A 21,329-nucleotide genomic window follows, 5' to 3' on the forward strand; every position below is an offset into this window, starting at 1 on the left:
TCTACTTCTTCTTCTTCTACTTCTTCTTCTTCTTCTCCTCCAAAATGACATAAGTTAGCTCTAAGTTAGCTCTAATATGTTTAGTTCACTCAAAGATGGCATAATTAGCTAGGTTGGCTCCATTTTACCTAAGTTGGCTCTAATATGCTAAGTTATCTCTAATATGCTTAGTTTCCTATAGGTTAGCTCCAAAATTACTTATGTTAGCACAAAATGACCAAGTTTACATAATAAGCTTATAGTCTTCTTCTTCTTCTTCTTCTTCTTATTCTTCTCCTTCTCCAAAATGACATAAGTTAGCTCTAATATGCTTAGTTTCCTATAGGTTAACTCCAAAATTACTTATGTTAGCACAAAATGACCAAGTTTACATAATAAGTATGCTTACTTCTTATAGTCTTCTTCTTCTTCTTCATTTTATTTTTCTCCTTCTAACATCTTGTTTATCATTTTGCAGATTTGATTTAATTCATGGAAGCTTGCATGGATGGAGTGCTTCTTTTCCATTTGTGCTTTTATTTTGTATCAATTAACTTGCATGGTTGGAACTTGTTATATGGATGGATGGATAACGGTGTTGGATGAACAAATGTGAAACTTTTGTAATATGTAAGGATGGAACTATATATGTGTTGGTTATGTATGTATATATGATGAAACTAGTGTGTTGGATATGCTTGTTGTGTATATATGTATATCTGTTTATCTCTGTGAATTGCTTTCAAATTGAATGAATTAAATTAAAAACAGGGCTGTACAGGCTCTTTGCCGTCAGCTAGCTGACGGCAAATATGCCACGTGGCAGCTACGTGTGATTTCTAGGACTGGCATGTTTGAGCACTTTGCCGTCCGCCAGCGGACGGCAAAGACCTTAGCCTCTTTGCCGTCCGCTGGCTGACGGCAAAGCACGCCGTTAACCCCTAACGGCTCTCACCCCACCTCACTACCGTCCACGATCTTTGCCGTCTGCTGGCCACCATCGGCGGACGGCACAATCCTTTACCGTCCGTTTCTACGAAGCGGACGACAAAGAAGGCCTTTGCTGGCATGTGTTCATCCGGACATTTTGCCGTCCGTTAGCGGACGGCAAAGAGGTTTGCCATCCGTGAACCATGCCTTTGCCGTCCGCCATGGCGGACAGCAAAGAAGCTGATTCCAGTAGTGTTATATATATTGTCCACTGAGCACACGGAGTAACGGGAAATACGATTATTTTATCCTACTATATGACAAGCAGTGAGGTACCAGGCAACTTAGCTATCCGTGATGGACTCTCTTGAACGCCATCATTATTTATCTCTGCGCGTTTGAGCTGTGCATTTGTCGATGGCCCTAGGAGCTGAGCTAGTAGGGCAGTGGCCTAGGTCCAGAGTAATAGAAGTAGCACAAAAACATTTTTTAGTGTAGGCTTTTCCTTGCTCAAGCCTGCCTACTAGAATCACCAGTGCTTGAAAGGAAAAGTGAATGAAAAACATAGGAATTGGAAAGTTTCCTATGGTACTACTTTTCATGAATTTGGTGCAAAGGAATGGAGCAAAGGAAAACTTTAGGATTTGTTCCTTTAGTGTCTCCTTGAAAGAAAAACCATAGGAATTTTAATTTCCACTTGTCCTCCTTTTCAAATTCCTATTCATGAAGCACAAGACCAAGAGATAGTAGCACAATAGCATTATAACCGTACATTTTCTTGTGGTTTGACTTAATCTCACCATGCTTCTTTGCATCATGTGATCTTCCAATTCTTGTGAACCAAACACCCAGATTGGCAGAAATCCTATGTTTTTAAATTCTCTGTTTTGCACGTGCATTCCTATCCTATTCATGTCTATTTCTTATCCCCGCATTGTTAGAATCCTCAAATTCAAACAAGCCCTTACACAATTACTTATGGTACAGATATGTGTCAAAGAAAACCTTGTGTGGTTTGTCCTACTCCTGCGGTGCTGTGTTCCACCCCAGCTCAGCTGCTCCAATGACGGAAGGGTTCACCACAACTGGGATCCGCTCTCCAGACTGTCTTTTGCCGCCTCAGATCATCTTCCCCGCAGACAGCAGCCACGACAACTGCATTACCATCATCAAGTGAGCAAATGACCTTGAGGACTACACGGGTCTGCAAGAGAGGTCGCACTCTTCCGTGTCTGCTTACGTTATGCATCGCTTAATATGATGACATGCTACTTTATCGTCGTGTTCACCTATTAGACTCCGAGTCAGGTCCAAACTTATGCTGAAACTTGAGTTTTTAAATGGTTGTGGGGTACATATTGGGGCAGCAATCAGTACTATCTATCTACTATCTGGTTAATCTCGTGTGTCTACTATGAGTTTCATGTTGGGTGCAAACAAACATTAAAGGAGCCATTATCCGTATTTTTTAACTAAAGCTATTATCTGCCTGCTATAATTGGTTTTGGGTCTATCCACAGTTTGCTACCATCACTCTGGATTTGTGCATGCACTCCTTACATAATCTCACTATGTTTTATTCATATGCATGTCAGTTATTGTACACAATGGAACTGAACATGTAGAGCAAAAGAGACGAGCCTTGTGCGGCAATAAAATTTCATGCAGACGTCGCTCCATGGTGGGCACAAAGGCAGCCACCCTCCACCCATTTCGGATCGTAATCAAGAGGAAGATAACTGTTCTGAGGGGATTCAGAAGCAAAAGACCACTCCTATTTACCCCATGAGGTCTTCGCTCTACTTGGCATGCTGATGTTGATAATATCATGCATATGGTGCGTTGCATTGCTTACTGTATACATCAAAGATGTCATCTGCTTAGTTTAGACATGCTTTGTGTCAATGCCATCTGTTTAGTTTCTTTATCGTATATGTGAATCATGCAATGCCATCTTGTTTAGCCAGGCATCATATATGTGAATTTTGCAATGCCACCCTGGTTAGCCAGTCATCTTATATGTGAATTATATCATGACATCATTTTTTATTACGTGTTAAATTTGTCAACAATTTTAGTACATTAAATTACTCTTCCTGTGCATCAGCCATTCGGCACGGTCATGAAAAAATCTGGAGCGGAAACAAGGTCTTCAGAGCAGACAATGCTATCTGAAGAAGCGCATGTCTTGCTGGTTATAGATAGCTCCTCAGAGGAGGATTCAGAGACAGATGACCAGTCCTATCCCCCCCGAGGTGCATGCTCTAACTTGGCAGGGTTATGTTGCTCATATCGTGCGTATGGTATCTTGCATTGCTATGTCATTTGCTTAGTTTAGACATGCTTTGTGTGAATGCCACTTGTTTAGTGTCTAATTACCATATATGTGAATTATGCAATGCCATCTTGTTGCAAGACATTATATATGTGAATTATGCAATGCTATCTTGTTGCAAGGCATTATATATGTGAATTATGCAATGCCATGCTGTTTAGCCAAGCGTCATATATGTGAATTATATCATGCCGTCCTTTTTTTTTGTATTTCTCATTGCTTTTGTCGACAATGTTTGTATATTCAACTGCTCTTCCTGTGCATCAGCCATTTGAATTGGTGATGGAGAAATCTGGAGTGAAAACAAGGTCTTAAGAGCAGACAATGCTACCTGCTGAAGCAGATATCTTGCTCGTTACAGATAGCTCTTCATAGGAGGATTCAGAGGCAGATGACCAGTCCTATTATCCCCCTGAGGTGTATGCTCAAACTTGGCAGGGTTATATTACTCACATCATGCATATGTTGTATTGTAATGCTTAGTTTCTACATCATATACATGATATTGAATGCCATCTCCTTAGTTGACACATCATATATGTGATTGCCCTCTGCTCACTTCCTTAGTATATAAATCATATATTTGAACTATATCATGCCATGATGTTTACATAGACAGCATGTATCTGAATTATGGCATGCCAACCCATTTTCTAAAGACATAATAGAGTTATATCATCTCATCCTGTTTACATAGTCATCATATTTTGAATTATGTCATTCTATCCGCGAATTATATCATGCCATCATGTTTCCATCGACGGCATGTTTGTGATTTATAGCATGCCAACCACTTTAATAGACACATTGTATAGCTATATCATGTCATCCTGTTTACATAGTCATCATATTTTGAATTATGTCATTCTATCCTGTTTAGTTAGCCATCATACATGTGAAATTGTGTCATGCTATCCTATTTAATTAGCCAATATATATGTGAAATTATGTCCTGCTATTATGTTTGGTTAGACAACATAAATGTGAATTATTTCATGCCCTGTTTTCTTCCCTACTATCCATTGCACCTGTCTATCTTACAATGTCTGTACATTCAATTACTTTTCTTGTTTATCAGCCATTTCAATTGGAGGGGGTGATGGCAGTATCTGTGGGAGTAAAAACACGATCTTCAGAAAAGATCATGCTACCTGTCGATGGAGATAGAACCATGGTTGTACTTGCCCAAGAACCAGCCCCACCACACATAACCCAGACTCACGCAGATTGTACCCCTACCCAGTTGGATAGAGAACCAGCTACACCCCTTCTAACCCCAAGCCCAGCAGATAGTAACCCAGTTCCCGTTGACACAGCACCGTCTCCACCACAGAGCACCCAAACACGAGCAGTTAGTAAGGCAACTGCAGTGCCCAAAGCACAAGGAACACCACTCCGAACCCCAAGTCAACGCTTAAAGCAGAAGAAGAATTGTTCTCAGGTCAGGTTCCGTAGCTATGGTTCATACTACATTGCTCTTGCATCACTGTATTTACTCATACCAACTAATTTCAAATTTGAAGGAGGCAATTGAAACTCCAATGCCGCAACAGGTATGTTTGAAACCTTTTTCTTTAACGTGTTTGCTGTTGTAAGTTGCTCTATGTTGATTTCAGTTTCAATTGAATAAACAGTTATGTTCTCATGCCATGCACATTACAAGTGTTGTTATTGCTGTGTAGTTTCCCACACTTATATTCTGTCTATGCTGCTTTGTCTTAAATAGATATGATTCGAACTGTATCTATCTTGATTTGGCAACATAAACTAGAATGATATAGACCATACAGTGACCATACTACATAGATATATGTTTGTTTCATGCTGTTATCCTGTCCACCTTACTACTGAACTGGTTTACCAAAACGAGTTTCATATACTACATTGTAAAACTATTGTCCTGCTCTTCTAAAGTGGTTTCAGTTCTGGACTTGTTTTGCTGCGGCGTTTATATGCTGCTTTGTTCCCTATATTTGCACTGGTAGCGAACTTTGATGCCCAGTGGATGTAATATGTGTAATAGCCGTGATAGCCTAGCGTAAGTTGCTTGCTTATTTCTTTCCTTATTGTCTTTTTTATTTGTTTTCTTGTAGTCAGTGCAGTTCTTTTTCCGCGGTTTGCTAGTGGCCGCAATAACCTATTTTTTAAAACTAGGCCACAATAACCATGGGCTACATATTTACTGTAGTTAACATGGGCCTCCTACGGGCCGTAGAAACAATGCGCCTTCTAAGGGCCGTAGAAACAATGGGCCTTCTGTGGCATAGAAACAATGGGCCTTATACGGGCCGTAGACACAATGGGCCTTCTACGGGCCGTATCATCAATGGGCCTTCTATGGGCCGTATGATCGGTTGGCCAAACATGAGCCAATAACAGACCACATTATGGCCGTAAATGGGCTAGAGTTGAAATCGTCCATTCATGGGCCGACCATAACGGGTCGTCGTTAATCGGCCGTATTTTATGACGCTATGAAAATGGCCCAACGTATTAACGGGCCACAAACGGGACGACTGTAACCACGAGCTGAATTTGGCCCACAAGCAGAAAATGACAGTAACGGGCCGTAAGTAAACGAATGCTGGAAATGAGCCCAAGAATAATTGGGCCCTGAGAAGGCCGAAAGATAACATGGGCTGGAAACGGCCCAACGGAATAACGGGCCGTTAATGGGTATAAAGTGATACACTGTTCATTACGGGCCAGTTTCACCACGTGCCGTTAATGGGTATAAAGTGATACACTGTTCATTACAGGCCAGTTTTACCACGGGCCGTTAATGGGCCGAGAGTTACTAAGGGCCTCATATGGGCCGAAAGACGTCATGGGCCATACATGGGCCAGAAGTTAAAATGGGCTGTAATTATATTGGACGGCCCAGATGACGCTACTGGGCCTAATTCGGATAGGCCGTAAACGGGCCCTGGGTTAGCGGGCTAAAAATGGGCTATATGCGAACAGGCCGTTAACAGGCTTGCCGTGGGCCGGCCCGCCGCCTTTTGACCAAGTCAAACGGGCCGGCCTTTTCACAGGAATGGGCCTCTGTTGGGCCGTGCCACGTGTCGACGTATCATAGGCGCTTTGGGTCCAATGAGTGGATGACATCTGTCCCAACGGTGAGCCGACATGTGTTTCCTCCAGCCAATGATGATTTTACACGTGGAAAATCCCCATTGGTCGGGGCTGTTAACGGGTTATCGGATCCAAAACCGGACCCGATAGCTTAACGGCGTTCCGTTACGGTGGATGCCACATGTCAGTTACCCTTGACGAAAGCACTTCTATGACATGCGATTTATCGTCATGGAAGTGGACACTTCCGTGATGATAGTTTTGGTAATGTCATGGAACACTTCTACAACAGCACAGGTATGACTATCTTGATTCTGTCACAAAATCGTCACGGAAAACGTGACCTACTGTGACAAACACGTATCATCACGGAAGTGTATTTTTTTGTAGTGTCCGTAAGGGACCGATTGGATCCAAAAGTTTAATGCTATGGTTAGAATTTATTCTTAATACTTTTCTCGTAGTTGCGGATGCTTGCGGGAGGGTTAATCATAAGTAGGAGGTTTGTTCAAGTAAGAACAACACCTAAGCACCGGTCCACCCACATATCAAATTATCGAAGTAGCAAACACGAATTAAACCAGCATGATGAAAGTGACTAGATGAAATTCCTGTGTACCCTCAAGAACGCTTTGCTTATCATAAGAGACCGTTTTGGCCTATCCTTTGCCTCAAAAGGATTGGGCTACCTTGCTGCACTTTTGTTACTACTATCGTTACTTGCTCGTTACAATTTATCTTGCTATCAAACTACTCCACTACTTACATTTTCAGCACTTGCAGACATTACCTTACTGAAAACTACTTGTCATTTCCTTCTGCTCCTCGTTGGGTTCGACACTCTTACTTATCGAAAAGATCTACAATTGATCCCCTATACTTGTGGGTCATCAGTTTCATGTCAGGAGAGTCCACTATATCTACCTATGGATTGAATAAGATTCTTCAAACAAGTTGTCATAGGTGCATAAGGCAATAAAAATTGCTCCTAAATATGTATGATCTTTTATTGTAAGGGAAAATAAGCTTTGCAAGATCTTGTGATGGTGAAGAAATAAAAGCAACAAACTGCATATAAAGGTCGCTATCGCAAGGAGCAATATAAAGTGATGTTCCTTTACATTAGGAGCTTGCACATCCAAAAATAAAAATCGCATGACAACTCTGCTTCCCTCTGCGAAGGGCCTATATTTTACTTTTCTGTATTTACTTTTATGCAAGAGTCAATAGTGTTATTCTCTATTCTCTTATTTATTTTGTGTCTTTGCAAGCATCATGTGGTGGGGAAATATCTAGGCACATATATCTAGTTGGATATGAGTAATCATGAATTATTATTGTTGACATTACCCTTGAGGTAAATGAGTTGGGAGGCGAAACTATAAGCCCCTATCTTTCTATGTGTCTGACTGGAACTTTTGCTCCATATATATGTCGTGAGTGTCAGCAATCATAGAAGAATAAATGATAGTTGAGTATGTGGACTTGCTAAACAAAAAGCTCTTACATAAGATTCTTCCTGAGAATGTGATAAATTGTGATTGCTTCATTGACACTGGTACAGCGAGGTGCTATACAAATGGTTTTTAACCCTTTCCGCGACGGCGTTCTGAACCATCACCAAGTGAGTGACTGCGATGGGGGGGGTCCTTCCCACACGACCCAGAAACCGTCGGGGATAGGGAGCCTTGATGCATATACAGTAGTCCCTACTTGTTTGTGCTCGCATTGCCATCGCAGTCGGTATTCTGTGGTGCTACGTTTACGGTGCGCGACCCATCACAAATACTTCACGATTATAGAAGTAGACAATCAAACACATTTACTTTTCCTCGACTGTGTGCGATTCGATGTAAGAGCACACACAGTTGTTGCTATAAAACTGCATGTGAAGCTTGAATACATCCCACACGATTCATCCGTCGTACCCGCTTCGGATGATCGACCTATCGCACGCGTTCTTCTGACCAAATGTTTGCGATGCGCACAACATCACAAACAGTCCATAATTGCGAAGCATGTGTGATAAGGTGACTATCGCAAACATTTAATAAGAAAGAACTGTGTGCGTTGTTGTTGTTAATCGCACACGTTTTTTCTTGGCTGATCGTGTGTGCAGTAGAGATTGATCGCACACCTAGTGGATCCTAGAAACGTGTCTGATCTCCAGGTCTATCGCAGATGTTTCGCTTTCGCAAACCGTGTGCAGTGTAATCCCTAATTAATCCCTAATTTAAAAATCACATGTTTTGAATTTGAAAGTAGGCAATCACTTATTCATATCCAACCATGTTTATTACAAATATAGGTTCAACCATGAATGCATAATTCGATGCACAGGTACATATACTGAAGAACTACAGAAGCACCAAGTAAAGAATGATGAACCACAATTGTACTAAAGACTGTAAAGAGAGAGGCAAAAGACATTCTGGTTGCTGGAGAAGGTGAAGCGGAATGCCCATATTGTGCCCTCCTCCATGCGTAATGCGCGCATGACTCTAGGCCAACCCCTTGTGATGGCTTCCCGTCCATCCTTCACTGTCTTCATTAGGACTTCTCTATGCTCATTGTAGTCTGGATGAAATACTTTAACCTTCATTGCTTGTCCACCAATCATGTACTTTGCGAGGTAATTTTGAGTGAACTGCTTCGGGAACCACTGCGAACGAAAAAGATTCAGACATTGTTGTCTAACAACTCATTATGGGCAGTAAAAAGAGAAGGCTGCAGAGTTTGTAGTTACCATCCTACAGCTCACTGTTGTGTTGGATAGAGCATAAAAAAATAATTTGCTTGCCATCATTCATATCTTTTTGCTAATAATCCTTATCAGTTTCCTCACTTGATGCTTGTTCATGAATATCTCATTGCCCCCATATGCAAAAGGGTCGATGCGTGGATCCTTTCCAAGGGCATATGTACCTAGAAGCAAAAAGTCAATATTAGAAGCTAACAAGTGTCCAGGCCTGAATCTATATGCACTACATTATGGAAGCAGGCTAAATGGGACGCGTGCGAGCAGTCCGCCGCGCAGGCTCGACGGGACGCGTGCATCCTGTCCACCTCGTAGGCTCGACGGGACACGTGCGAGCAGCAAGGCCGCCCATGCTCACCGGGAAGCAAGCTCTTTGGCCTCCATCCACCAGCCGCTCACCTCTCTCACAACTTCTCCATTAATGGCGGACGAGTCGCTGTTTAACACGCGGTTAATTAAAGCACCTGGACGGAGGGTGTTTGCTTGTGATCCCATGGCCCTGCTCAACGTTAACAAATAAAATGGCAATGGATAATACGACAACAAATTTATAATGGGGTGTATAATGATTGTCTTACACATTTCGGATAATTAAAAGTGCCACATGCGGCAAAGCCCGGAAGACACAGGGGCAAGAGAAGAAGGAAATCACAGACAACGATCTGGGTCGCTACTGTCTCTACTCGTCGATGGATCACCGGGCGACGACATCCTCCAGCTCCTTCTTCAATTCCTCATGACTGTGCTTGAAAGCAGCCATGGATTCCTCCACCTCCTACTCGCGCTCGATCCAGAGCTTCCTCAAGTCACCCATCAGTTCAGCTGTCAGCGTCATTCCCGAGGCACTGCTCTGCTCATGCAGCATCTTCCAGCAGGCGGCCTCCTCCTCCTTCTCGGCGAGCGCCTTGAGGAGCTTCCCATTGTCACCCATGAGTTGCTCAACGAGGCCGGTCGCCTTGTCAACTGCGGGATCGCTAATCTCGAGCAGCTTCATCAAGCCGTCGACCAGCTCCTACTGCTTAATGAGGCCAGCGAGAATGTCTTCGTCGCTAGCCAAGGACTTCAGCAACACTAGCTCGTCGTGATCCCCGACGAAGCGAGTGCGCTTGTGAGAGCCCTCGCGTGCCCGTGAGAGCTCATTCGAGGGCTCCGCGGCGCGCCGGGACATCTTTGCCGCGGTACCGCTTCACGACGGGACCTCTCTAGTGCTTCCGCGGCCTTGGTCTTTGCTGCCTGGTTATATGTCCACCCAAAACTCCTCCTACCAGTCATGGCGGAACAACTTGACAGGAAATACCAGTTTTGTGAGTGATGAGGAGAGGAACTGTGAAGTAATTTTCAAGTGGGTAGTTTTTATAGCCCGGTGCTAAGTGTGAACACATATTAGTTTGCTGCCAGGAACGAGAATGAATCGCAAACAGTTCATCCGAGTGGGCTATTTGCTGCGTATCACACACATCTTGTTTACAAGAATCGTTTTGTGTTCTTTTGGCTCATCGCAAACAATTCATCTATGTGAATTGTATGCCGCATATCACACACATCTTGTTAAGTTGAACCATTTCTGTTCTCTTCCCTAATCGAAAACAGTTCGTCCGAGTAAACCGTATGCCGTATATCACACACACCTTGATCTGGCTAACCGTTTCTGTTGCATTCCCTAATAGCAAACAGTTCATCGGAGTGAACTGTATGCCATATAACACACACACATTGATATGGCTGCCCGTTTCTATTGTTCTGTCTAATCGCAAATAGTTCATATGGATCAACCATATGCCTAGTATCGCACACGTAACTAAAATCTGAACCGTGTTTGATGTCTCCGCCATCGAAAACGTTTTGCATCTTTTTTGACGGTTTTTTTACATCCCCGTTTGCGATTAATGCATCAGACACAGTTTCGTCAAAGGGTCTTTGATCATACTGTCGCGTTAGCAGCATCCTGCAGTAGTGTGACTAAGAACAAAGTTTGTTTGTTCTCAGGAAATTTTATGCTTTGTACTTTGATATCGTGATGAATTGTTACTTGATCATGAGAAGTTTTATGATGATATATTGTTGCTATGATAATGATCATGATACTACTATGTCCGTATTTTTTTATCGACACCTCTCTCTCTAAACATGTGGTCATGATTATCGATTTCAGCTTTCGCTTGAGGACAAGCGAGGTCTAAGCATGGTTGAGTTGATACGTCCATTTTGCATCATGTTTTCCTACTGATATTTATAATTTTTTAATCATTATAACACTTTATGATGCAATTTTAATGCCTTTTCTCTCTTAATTTGCAAGATTTACATGGAGAGGGAGATTGTCAACAGCTGGAATTTTGGACCTAGAAAAGTTACATGAGAGATACCTATTCTGCAGAACTCCAAATGACCTGAAATTTAACAGAGAATTTTTATGGAATATAAAAAATACTGGAGCAAAGAAGTATCAAAGGGGGGCCACTAGTTGCCCACAAGGCAACATGGCGCTGTCACCCCCCTAGGCGCACCCTGATGCCTTGTGGGGCCACTGACAGGCCTCCGGCCCACATCTTTTGCTATATTAAGGGTTTTGACCTAGAAAAAAATAAGAGAGAACTTTCGGGACGAAGTGATGCCGTCTCGAGGCGGAACCTGGGCAGGAGCACTTTTCTCCGAGGATACTTGCCTCTGGGCGGGGGAAATGGAAGCCATCGACATCACCAACGATCCTCTCATTGTGGGAGGAACAATCTTCATCAACATCTTCACCAGCACCATCTCATCTCAAACCCTAGTTCATCTCTTGTATTCAATGTTTTTCTCAAAACCACAGATTGGTACCCGTGGGTTGCTAGTAGTGTTGATTACATCTCGTAGGTGAAGCTAGTTGGTTTATTTGGTGAAAGATTATATGTTCAAATTCATGATGATATTCAATACCACTCTAATCTTGAACATGAATATGATTTGTGAGTAGTTACTTTTATTCTTGAGGACATGGAAGAAGTCTTGTTATAAGTAATCATGTGAATTTGGTATTCGTTTGATATTTTGATGATATGTATGTTGTTGCTTCCTTTAGTGGTGTCATGTGAATGTCAACTACATGACACTTCCCCATACTTGGGCCTAAGGGAAGGCAATATGGAGTAATAAGTAGATGATGGGTTGCTAGAGTGATAGAAGCTTATACCCTAGTTTATGTGTTATTCCATAAGGGGCTGATTTGGATCCATATGTTTCATGCTATGGTTAGATTTATTAATTCTTCTTTCATAGTTACGAATGCTTGCGAGAGGGGGTAATCATAAGTGGGAGGCTTGTTCAAGTAAGAACATCACCCAAGCACCGGTCCACCACTACTGGAAAAAGTGCTAGCCACAACTTCCGTTGGTGGCGCGCCATTTTCAACCAACGCCAGCACTATTTTTTTTCAAATAGTGGCGGCGTTGGCTTATTTGGTACGACATTAGTAGGGGCAGAGTGGTGGCGTTGGAAAACAGGTGAGCGTCAGAAGTATATGGGATCAACAATTTGTACTAGGCATAATATAGTGCTGGTGTGGAATAGCATGGAACGCCAGCAGTATTATGTTTATTTGTGGCGTAATGTTGGTACCCACGACAGTAATGTACTTTGAGACTTTATTTTTTTCCTTTTTAGTTTAAGACTTGAAATATATAGTTTTGAGCCTTCAAATATGTAGTTTGACACTTCCATTTTTTTCTTTTTAGTTTTCTATGTGGTGATCTTTTTTATAGTATATTATAGTTTATGTTTATTAAATTTATATTATTTCAAATGGAAATACTGACAATTTTTAAAATATGTACTCTGAGACTTCAAATTTACTTTTTTACTTTTTAGTTTGAAACTTGAAATATGTAGTTTTGAGCCTTCAAATATGTAGTTTGACACTTCCAAAATTTTCTTTTTATTTTTTTATGTGGTGATCTTTTTTATAGTACATTATAGTTTACTTTTATTAAATTTATATTATTTTAAATGGAAATAGTGACAGTTATTAAAATATGTACTTTGAGACTTCAAATTTACCCTTTTCCTTTTTAGTTTAAGACTTGAAATATGTAGTTTTGAGCCTTCAAATATGTAGTTTGACACTTCCAATTTTTTATTTTTAGTTTTTTATGTGGTGATCTTTTTATAGTATATTATAGTTTACTTTTATTAAATTTATATTATTTTAAATGGAAATACTGACAATTTTTTTAAATATGTACTTTGAGACTTTAAATTTACTTTTTTCCTTTTTAGTTTGAGGCTTGAAATATGTAGTTTTGAGCCTTAAAATATGTAGTTTGACACTTCCCATTTTTTTTAGTTTTTTATGTGATCTTTTTTATAGCCTTGGGCCATACCCAAGTATTAGGAGGCCGTGGGGGTCGAAACCAGGGCAACAGCACCCTCGCCCCACTCCCTCTCTCCGGTTCCCCTTCCTCTCCCTCTATCCCCACTCGTCGTCGCCGCTCTCTCCCTCTCTCACTGGTTGTTAGGTATTCTTCCGATCTCTCCCCCTCTCTCCCTCTCTCGCCGCTCGTTGCCCTCCAATTTGATTAGAGTTCATTTCACTTTGATCTAGGGTTTCTTCGATGGCGGCAGCAGCGGAAGAGACGACGGCGGCGGAAGCGACGGCGGCGGCGCAAGCGATGGACTGCTAGGGTTCATCGCCTCCATCTTCGTCCCTCGGTGAGTTCATCGCCTCCATCTTCGCCTCCTGTAGTGGTCCTAATCAGTGGTGAATCTAGCAGGACATTGGAGGGTAGGCTTAAAACACAAATTTCCTAAGTCTAATTAGCAAATGCATTGCAATTGTTGCATGTAAAGCACCAGAATATACTTGTCAAGTGGTATGTTTAGCTTAAATAGGATTTTGGAGGGTAGGCTTAAGCCTATTGAAGCCTCCCTAGTGGAATCACCATTGTTCCTAATTACTGTAGTGTTCCTAATGCTAAATTGTAGTGTTGAATTGTTAAATTGTAGTGTTCCTAATGTAGTGTTCGTAATGCTAAATTGTAGGGTCTTTGGTAAAGGAAGAGCGTAAAAAAAACTGGAATGTAGTGTTTCTAATGCTAAAGGACTTGCTAGTTATCACTGCCAGTATTTGTAGTGTTCTTAATGCTAAACTGAAATGTAGTGTTCCTAATGCTAAACTAAAATGTAGTGTTCCTAATGCTAAACTGAAATGTAGTATATACAATTTCTTTGCTTGTTTATCACTTTCTTAGGTTTCTACAGCATAACTAAAATGAAGCAGAACCAAGGATAAATGAAGATAGCAGGTGGTATCATTATCGAGGCCTTTTAGTTGTATGGTAACATGAATGAACATATGACAATGGCAGTGGCATTTTGTATCTGCATTTTGCATCAATGATGATCATGTGGATGTTTAGAGCAGGGTTCCATTGTTTACTCCCACAAAAGAACATAATTTCCTTTGTTTATTTGACAAGTTGCCATGCCTCTGTATAGATCAGTTAGGTTGTAGAATTTGTGTAAGTGTATTAGATCACTTGCCATACTTTGATTGGCATTACTATCAATTTACTTGATATTATTGTTATGATTGGCATTAGATCATGATACGTCTCCAATGTATCTACTTTTCCTAACGCTTTTCCTCTTGTTTTGAACTCCAATTTGCATGATTTGAATGAAACTAACCCCGGACTGACACTGTTTTCAGCAGAACTACCATGGCGTTGTTTTTTTGCAGAAATAAAGGTTCTCAGAATGGAACGAAACTTTGCGAGGAATTTTATATCAAATAAGAGAATTTCTGGAGCCAAGACCTACCGAAGGGGGGCACCTGGGTGGGCACAACCCACCAGGGCGCGCCCCCTCACCAGGCGCGCCCAGGTGGGTTGTGCCCACCTGGTGACTCCGCGGACCCTGAAACCTACGCTATAAAATCCTATTTTTCCAGAAAAAAATCAGAGAGAAAGAATTATCGCGTTCCACGAGATGGAGGCACCGTCACCTCCTGTTCTTCATCGGGAGGCCAGATCTGGAGTCCGTTTGGGGCTCCGGAGAGGGGGATCTTCCTTCTTCATCACCACCAACCCTTCTCCATCGCCAATTCCATGATGCTCCCCACCGGGAGTGAGTAATTCCTTCGTAGGCTCGCTGGTCGGTGAGGAGTTGGATGAGATTCATCATGTAATCGAGTTAGTTTTGTTAGGGCTTGAACCCTAGTATCCACTATGTTCTAAGATTGATGTCGCTATGACTTCGCCATGCTTAATGCTTGTCACTTTGGGCCCGGGTGGCATGATTCCAGATCTGAACCGTTTATTTTATCACCATTATATCCATGTTCTAGATCCGATCTTGCAAGTTATAGTCACCTACTACGTGTTCTGTTCCGGCAACCCCGGAGTGACAATAGTCGGGACCACTCCCGGTGATGACCGTAGTTTGAGGAGTTCATGTATTCACTGTGTGTTAATGCTTTGTTCCGGTTCTCTATTAAAAGGAGGCCTTAATATCCCTTAGTTTCCAATAGGACCCCGCTGCCACGGGAGGGTAGGAGAAAAGATGTCATGCAAGTTCTTTCCATAAGCATGTCTGACTATTTACGGAATACGTGCCTACATTATATTGATGAATTGGAGCTAGTGCCGTATCGCCCTAGGTTATAACTGTCTCATGATGAATATCATCCAACAAGTCACCGATCCAATGCCTACGAATTTATCTTATATTGTTCTTGCTAAGTTACTACTGCTATCTTTACTGTTGCACTCGTTACAAAACTACTACTATCACTGTTACTGTTACTATTGTTGCTGTCACTACTATCAAAACTATCAAACTACTTTGCTACTGATCACCTTGCCACAGATAATTAATCTCCAGGTGTGGCTGAATTGACAACTCAGCTACTAATACTTACAAATATTCTTTGGCTCCCCTTGTGTCGAATCTATAAATTTGGGTTGAATACTCTACCGTCGAAAACTATTGCGATCCCCTATACTTGTGGGGTATCAAGACCTTTTTCTGGCGCCGTTGCCGGGGAGCATAGCTATATTTGTTGAGTCACTTGGGATTATTATCATATTATCACTATGAGGAATCTGAAGGATGCTAAGACTACTATTTTTTCCTCTAAGACGAGGGGAGGTAAGGAACTGCCATCCAGTTCCGCTTTAGATTCACCTTCTGTTATAAGTAAATTTGCAACACCACCACATGCTATCAATTCTGATATGTCGCAAGTTATTGATGATGCTACTTCTGCTATGGATAATGCTTATGATGATGCTAGTACCTTGCTTGATAATGATGATGATGTGCCACTAGGGGAATTTCTTGATGAACAAATTGCTACAGTAATACAACATGATGTTGTTGAATCTGATGATGAGCTTGAAACTGGAACTCCTGAAACACCTGCTAGAACTAGCCTTCCTAGATATGAATTGCCAAAGGTACCGGAAGGTTATGTTATGAATGAGGAGACAACTAGAGATATTCTTGCTTGTAAGGATAGAGATGATCTAGAGAAATTATTATGCAAGTATAAAAAATTTTTGAATGCTAGAATGAAATATGATCCTAAGTTTGCTACCTCACCTATCTTTATTGATGATAAGGATTATGAATTCTCTGTCGACCCAGAGTTAATTACTTTGGTTGAATCTGATCCTTTCCTTGGTTATGAAACTGAAACTGTTGTGGCACATCTTACTAAGTTGAATGACATAGCCACCCTTTTTTCTCATGATGAGAAGACTCACTAGTACTTTATTCTCAAATTATTTTTGTTCTCATTAAAGGGTGATGGTAAAGCTTGGTACAATACTCTTGCTCCTAGTTGTGTGCGTAGTCCCTAGGATATGATTTATTAATCTCTGAAAAATATTTCCCTGCTCATAAGAAACATGCTGCCTTACAGGAAATATTTAATTTTGTGCAAACTAAAGAAGAGAGTCTCCCACAAGCTTGGGGGAGGCTTTGCCAATTACTCAATGCTTTGCCTGATCATCCTCTTAAGAAACATGAAATATACTTGATATCTTCTACAATGGACCAAACGATGCTTCTAGGGACTTCCTAGATAGTTGTGCTAGTTGTGTTTTCAGGGAACGAACTGTTGGGCAGGCTGAAGAATTATTGAATAACATATTAAATCTATGATGATTGGACTCTTCCTGAACCACCGCCTAAACCCACTCCAAAGAAGAGGGGTATGTTATATCTCAGTCCTGAAGATATGCAAGAGGCAAAGCAATCTATGAAGGAAAAATGTATTAAAGCTGAGGATGTTAAAAATTTACCTCCTATTGAAGAAATACATGGGCTTGATACATCACCACTGCCTAAGGTGGTAGAGGTAAATTCTTTAATGAAGTTCAATGATAATGATAATCCTCACAATATGCACCCTAGTCAATGCCTTTATGAGTTTGAAAACTATATTAGAAAACAAGATCACTTCAATGCTGATATGATTGAAATATAATTCTGATATGATTGCTCGCTTGAGTGACTTGTTATTGAGAATCTCAAATTATGTTAGGGGTGTGGGAAAGCATGCTTCTATGGTTCAAACTTAGTTAGAACAAGTTGCTAAATCTCAAAGAGAGTTGCTTGATGAAATGAATCATGATATAAATGACTTTGCTGTTAGAGTTGCAACTAGAGGAGGTAAAATGACTCAGGAACCACTTTATCCTGAGGGACACCCAAAAAGAATTGAACAAGACTCTCAAAGAGCTAATGCTAATGTACCTAGTCCTTCTAAAAAGAAAAAGAAAAAGAAAAATGATAGGACTTTGCATGCTTCTAGTGAACCTGAAATAGAAAAATCTCCTGATAATGATAATGATGCCTCTATTTCTGATGCTGAAACTCAATCTGGTAATGAACATCCACCTAGTGATAATGAAAAAGACAATAATGATGTTCATGAAGATGCTCAACCAAACAATGAAAAAGAACCAGATAATGATGTTGAGATAGAGCTACATGTTGATCTTGATAACCCACAACCTAAGAATAAAAGATATGATAAAAGAGACTTCATTGCTAGAAAAAACGGTAAAGAAATAGAACCGTGGGTTCAAAAACCTCTGCCTTTTCCACCCAAGTCAACTAAAAATGAAGATGATGAAGAATTTGAACGCTTTGCTGAAATGCTGAGGCCAGTCTTTTTGCGTACTCGCTTGACTGATATCTTGAAAATGCCTCCTTATGCAAAGTATATGAAAGACATCATCACCAATAAGAGAAAAATACCGGAAGCTGAAATCTCCACCATGCTTGCTAATTATACTTTTAAGGATGGAGTACCTAAAAAACTTGGAGACCCAGGAATACCAACTATACCTTGCTCCATCAAAAAGAATTATGTGAAAACTGCTTTGTGTGATTTAGGAGCTGGTGTTAGTGTTATGCTTTGTCTTTATATAAAATACTTGATTTGTATAAACTCACACCTACTAAAATATCTTTGCAAATCGCTGACAAATCAACTGCCATACCTATCGGTATTTGTGAGGATATGCCCGTTGTCGGTGTCGAAACCGGCGGATCTCGGGTAGGGGGTCCCGAACTGTGCGTCTAGGATCGATGGTAACAGGAGACGGGGACACAATGTTTACTTAGGTTCAGGCCCTCTCTATGGAGGTAATACCCTACTTCCTGCTTGATTGATCTTGATGAATATGAGTGTTACAATATTCGATCTACCATGAGATCGTAATGGCTAAACCCTAGATGTCTAGCCTATGAGTATATGGTAATGAATCTGTCCTATCCGGACTATACTCTCCGGTTTATATAGACACCGGAGAGATCTAGGTTACATGAGGTCGGTTACATAGGAGGGAATCTTCATAATAGGTCGCCTAGCTTGCCTTCCACGCCAAGTAGAGTCCAGTCCGGACACGAGTATTGTCTTCGGCCTTCGTATCTTCATAGCCCATCAGTCCGGCCCATGGATAACAGGCCAGACGCCTGAGGACCCCTTAGTCCAGGACTCCCTCAGTAGCCCCTGAACCTGGCTTCAATGACGAGGAGTCTGGCGCGCAGATTGTCTTCGGCATTGCAAGGCGGGTTCCCTTTCTTCCGAACTCCAAAGTAGTCTTTGGACTCGATGATTGTGTCCGGACCTGTTAAACACCCTGCACAACCGTAGAGAGAATATATATATTTTACACGAGTCCCGTCCGCTGACAACTTTCTGCAACGTGACGTCACGTCCGTTCGGTCGTAATTTCGAACCGTTTGTCCCACGTTTCAAGACGCGGTTGCTATTGGCATGTCTTGTCGAAGCAGAGATCATGTCCCCTTATCGCGGGATTCTCATCAATGCAGGCATGGGTAACCCAACCGTGCCGTTTACGTAGCCCCTTGGGAATAGGCGGATCTTAAGGTGAGCGAGGAGGTGTTTAATGTCTACTGCTTTTATAAGAGGATAAGGACTTCCCTCTTCCTCTTCTCAAGTTTTCTCTCTGTCTCTACCTTCCCGATCTCGAGCTCCAGCGCCCAAGTTGTCATCTCCTTTCCACTCAAGCAACCATGTCCGGATCCAGTGGTCAGGGCAAATGGATGGTCTCCTCCATCACGGAGGAGGACATTACTGAGCTCCGGGCGGCCGGATATTTGGCGAAGGAGATTGTCCCCATGCCGGAGCCCACAGAGAGGGTCGTATTCCTCCCCCATTTCTACCGCGGGCTAGGGTTTCCACTCCACCCCTTCGTCCGCAGGTTAATGTATTACTACGGGGTAGATTTTCATGATCTGTCCCCGAATTCCTTCCTCAACATCTCGGCGTTTATCGTCGTGTGTGAGGCCTTCCTCCGCATCCAACCCCACTTTGGGCTGTGGCTCAAAGTCATCAACGTGAATCCGAAGGTGGTGGATGGCCAGCACACGGAGTGCGGAGGGGCAATGGTGAGCAAATTGTCCAACGTCTCTTGGCCCAAAGGCACCTTCGTGGATACGGTAAAGGATTGGCAGAAGCAGTGGTTCTACATCACAGAACCACGCGGCACCACCTGGGCCGCCGCTGCCGAATTCCGCTCCGGCGCTCCTATGCGACTCACCTCCTGGGTCGAGAAGAGTCCGAACTGGTGTTCTCCTGACGAGCTGATAGCGCTGCAGATGCGCGTCCAGAGCATGGTAACCAAGAGCATCAAGCTGGTTGACGTGATCCATGTGATGTTAGTTTGCCGGATCCTTCCATGCCAGCGCCGAGGCCGGCCGTTGTGGGAGTTCAATCCAAAGAAGCACCGGACCCTGGTGAGGCTCTTCGAGACTACGCATGAGGGCGCATGGAAATTGCTCTTCAAGGGCAATGAGAAACCACCGGCCACGGATTCGGACCGTGGTCACGATTGTACACACCCCGCCAGTAAGGTATGTTATTTCGAACGAGTCTTCAACCTAATTGTTTCGAGGATGATGTCTGAGCTTTTGTTATTGCTCCTTCAGGACTGGACTGAGAGGGCGAAGCGGATCCAGTGTCCGGCTCCACTGCCGAGGAACCAGTCATCCCGCGCTTGGCGGAGATGCTAGTACCGGCGCCATATAAGGCGCCGGAGAAGAAGGCCAAGAAGGCAAAGGGGGCCAAGAGCGGCCTCCGTCGTAAGGGTACTTCAGACGCGGCGTCCGAAGATGATGAAACTCATTCCTCTGTCCCTGAAGACAATGACGGGGGGAGAGGGGGAAGAAGAAAACAATCCTCCCCCTGAGGAGAGGAAGAAGAAGAGGGCGGCTCTGGCGCATCTGGAGGCGGAGGCGCCTAAAAAGGGGAAGGGCGTTCCGGCGGTCAACACTGCGTGGGACGTTGACAGTAGTCCGGAACGACGCCCCCGCACAAAGCCCCAGGCCGCATCGTAAGTGACACGGCTTATTTATGCGCACATCCAGCCTATTCTCTCCATTGTCTTGATGTAATTAGCTGTACTACTGCAGTCCGGCCCGCGATCTAACCCAGCGATCCTCGTCTGGAAGTTCGTTGGCTCTGTCGGAGATGGCAAGCCAGTCGCCACCGCCTGCTTACTCCCACAGGGCCGGGGACGACGCCGAGGCGCTATCCCGAAGGGCCGATCCGAGCTGGGGAGGAACCCAGGACGCTGTCCGGGAGGCGCCACAAGGCGAAGCCTCCACTACCGGACACATGGGGGAGACGATCCCCATGGAAACTGGCGAAGAGGGCCGCGTCTAGCTTGGCCCTCAGCCGGATATGATTCCGGAGACCCATATGGCTCCGGAGTCGGGCAGGCAGCCCCCTTTGAAGGA

The sequence above is a fragment of the Triticum aestivum genome, chromosome 2D (genome assembly GCF_018294505.1).
Source record: "Triticum aestivum cultivar Chinese Spring chromosome 2D, IWGSC CS RefSeq v2.1, whole genome shotgun sequence".
In the NCBI taxonomy this organism is placed as follows: Eukaryota; Viridiplantae; Streptophyta; class Magnoliopsida; order Poales; family Poaceae; genus Triticum; species Triticum aestivum.